Genomic DNA, 3758 nt, shown 5'->3' on the forward strand with positions numbered 1-3758 from the left:
TGGTGGGTGAGGGTAGGAATGGAGGTGTGGGTGAGTGGGAGGGATGATATATACCACATTGTACTTAATTTGTTTTGTTTTATTGGATATGCACACATGCATGTGGTTCTAAAATAAAATGTTCAAACAGTGCTAACACTGACCCCTGAGGAACACCACTAGCTATTGGAAGCCAACCAAAATATGATCCCTGTATTCCAATTCTCAGATTCCTGCCAATCAGTATGTTTCCTATTATGCTATGGGTTCTTGTTAAGTGGTCAAAAGGCCTCCTGAAAATACAAATACAAAACATTCTCTGCATCTCTCTTTATCTTGCCTACACACCATTCCTGTTCACCATTCCACTGCCTTTACCACATCTATTCCCAAGATGAGGCCTTCCACTACAGGACATCCAAAATATGCCCTTTCTTTAATAAGTGTTAATTTACCCTAATTGTTATTGTAAAAGAAACCTCACCTATGTCTACTTCTGTTCATAACCCACCTACTGATAGTCAGAAGGATATTGTCTCTCTGGTCCTCATTTCCAACCCACCAGCCTCCACATTTGTCATGTTATGACACTTCCACCAACTTCCGTTTGATAAGATGACCAGCCAAGCCCTATTCTCTCCACACTTCACAGAAATATGTCACTCCAAGACTCACTAGTCGATCCTTTTGCCTTACCCAATCTTATACTCATTACACACTTCCCATTCTAACAGCATAAAATGCAATATTTGTCAATATTTGTGCATCACATTCATGCACGGTAGCAAACAATCCGTCCCAGTGAGGCAGAGCTTTACATACTGTGACAGAGTATCTAGAAGTGGTTTGGGAGGAATTGTCAGAGCAGGTTGCACTCACACATTTTAAAATACAGAATTTTTGCAGGACTTTTGCAGAAAGAGGAACAAAGTTGCAGAGTGAGTACATGATTTTTGCAGGCTGAGGAGAACACAGTTTTGCTTTCAGAGAGGGAGGGTGTGAAACAGAGAGGAGTCATAGAAATCAGTTCCAGAGGGACAAGCTGGCAAAGTTTGGAAGGCTGCCTGGTCTAAGGAGAAGATTGATGGTGTAAAAGGTGACCTGACAGAAAGAGGATCATCTGCAGAACCCTGAAATGGGCAAGGTTCGTCATCAAGACTGATTGAGAAGGTATTAGTTGCGGATGTCCTGGAAAAGGAATCTTTCTCTGCAAACCAGCAAGAACCCTCTTGAGTGGTAACCATTTGCCTGTTAAGCACCAAAGACTGGAAAATTTTGTTAATGCTAACTTCTGTGCACTGTCCAAGAATTGCCTGCAACCAGTGAGATTGGACTGAGATCCAAAGAACTTTTCTAATCTTAAATATTCATTGCATATATCTGTGTTTAGTATTGTGGGGGGGGGGGGGGGGAAATTAGGTTAAGTAATAAGTTAAAGTTTAATTCTGTTTTCTTGATCAATTATAATTAAAAACTACATTTGTTTAAGTAACCCTGTGTTGTGGTGCATATCTATAGTTGCTGATTTTTGGGGTCCTCTGGACTCCGTAACGATACACTTCATTTAATATAATTTACTGTTTTCACTGTACCTGCTGTGGCCACCTATACCCCGTGAGACCAAATGCAGAGTGTGTTTTGCAAATACCTTCGTTCTTTCTGTCATCTCAACTTGAACCTTCTTAACCAACCGATTAGACTCCTGACCATCTATTTACACATCAGGCCTTGGCTTCATCTATTGTCGGAGCGAGGCTCAAAGTAAACCTGAGCAACTAAACACCATATGCCTCCTAGGGAGCTGTGAATAAGACAGCATGAATATTATTCTACTTTTATGTAATCTCATCACCCGATTCCATTTTCCGTCTCTTCCTCTCTACTCCTGTGCTTATTTTTCCCTCTCCAGCGTTTGTTTCCGCCCCCTCCCAATGGATTATCCCTCTAAATCTTTTTCTGCCTATCACATATTCAGTTCTATTCTGTATCAACGTTGGGCTCCTCCCCAAGTTCCTTTCCCCCTTTATATGCGCTATTTCACCTGTTATTTATCAGTCTCTAAACTAGTTCGCTCGGGAACCGTTGAGAGACAATTTCCACTTTTTCATGCTGCCTGAACTTCTGATTTCGACCAGCAGTAATTTGTTTCGAATCGGAGTTATTTATTTGATTGAAATTGCTAAAAACATACAACGAACTTCAACGCCCAAAACGCAATTTACGAGTTTTTATTTCCGTCCAAGTCGCGTGGCCAGAAAATGCACGGCCAAATTACCGGTCTGGTCTACACCATTTACTACACACTTCTCGCTGCCCTTGGCATTCCAGGTAATGTCCTGTTATAAACCATGCTTTTTGGTTTTCACTTTGATGTGGTTGTGTCCTACCTTTGTGATCGGATGCGTACTATGTGTGGTGACAGAAGATCGCAGAAACCTGCAGCCATTATGAGCAACAGAGGGGGGGGGGGGGGGGCGGGGGGTGTCGAACAACATGTTCCTGGATGCTGGCAGGCTGCTGGAATTATCGGAAAGGTGGCGGATAAAGTCAATGCTGTGGAAAATGAAGTAGCAATTCCAGGTTCAGCAAACAGTAGAGATAATATAAACTTAAGCCTAAAAAATAAAGACAGGGAGAATTAGCAGATTAAAGTAATCGTTCTTTAAATTTGTCAGGATAGTTTGATTTTCTTCCTGAAGACAAAGGCGATCGTGATCTTAAATAAGGTAATGAGATATAATATTGTAAATAATTATAAAACATCAATTGCGTAAAGATTGGACGGTTGCATCTAGTTGTGATCACGGTGCTTCGGGAAAGGTGTAAACGCGTTGGCGAGCGTGCAGAGAAATTCAACCATTCTATTTGAAGGAGAAGGAAGATGAATTATTTAGTTGGTCGGAAAGGCTGATCGGCAGGAGAAGAAGTTGCAGATCCCACTGAAAACAACGGGAATTATTTGAGGACATGTTCATATACAATCTTTGTTAGAATGAATTCTCGCAACAAAGCTGGGCAATTTCGATTCCTGATTCAAGAATCAGCTGTGCATATATCTGAAAAGAAGCATTTTTAGAGGTCACGAGAGTGGGACAAACTGGATTCATCGAGACCCGCTATGAACTCAGAGCCGAGCCGTTCTCTTTAATACTGCAGCTCGTTTGGAATTTTGTGAAACATTGTTTCAGCCCTTGCCGATAATTCTCGTAAAATGCCAATTGCAGTTTAAAAAAAAATAAATCAAATAACTCGGCGGACGAAGTAGCATCTGTGGAGGAAAGGATCTGTGGTGATACACACCGTCTACCTGCACACACGAGTCCTTCCATTATTCTGTATTTTGTACCTGATTCGAGATTCTGCATTATATTTAGTTCTTGCCAGTGAAGTATCGGCTGTTTGAGGACGTGACGCCAATGGTTGGATGTAAACTTTACATCAATTTCATTTCAGTGAAACAACTGGTTAATTTATATGAAGCAACTCGTTCAGGGAGTAATTATCATTAATGCTGAATCCAATTTCGTTTCCTTTTCTCTGTGACAAAGCAGCCAATCACTTGAACCAACTATTTCATAAATAGATGCTTATTATTCGAGTTGTTAATTTTAAATTTGTATTCGATTGATTTGACAGTAGTGGGTCCAAGATTTTTGATTAATAATCCGTATAATTTCCCAAACAATTCTTAGTGTTTGTATGCAGAACTTTAATTTAATGAATCTTTTAAAATTAGAGAGATTATAAAGATCTTTTTTTATATACAAATATTTATCATT

This window comes from Narcine bancroftii, chromosome 10 (assembly GCF_036971445.1).
Source record: "Narcine bancroftii isolate sNarBan1 chromosome 10, sNarBan1.hap1, whole genome shotgun sequence".
Lineage (NCBI taxonomy): Eukaryota > Metazoa > Chordata > Chondrichthyes > Torpediniformes > Narcinidae > Narcine > Narcine bancroftii.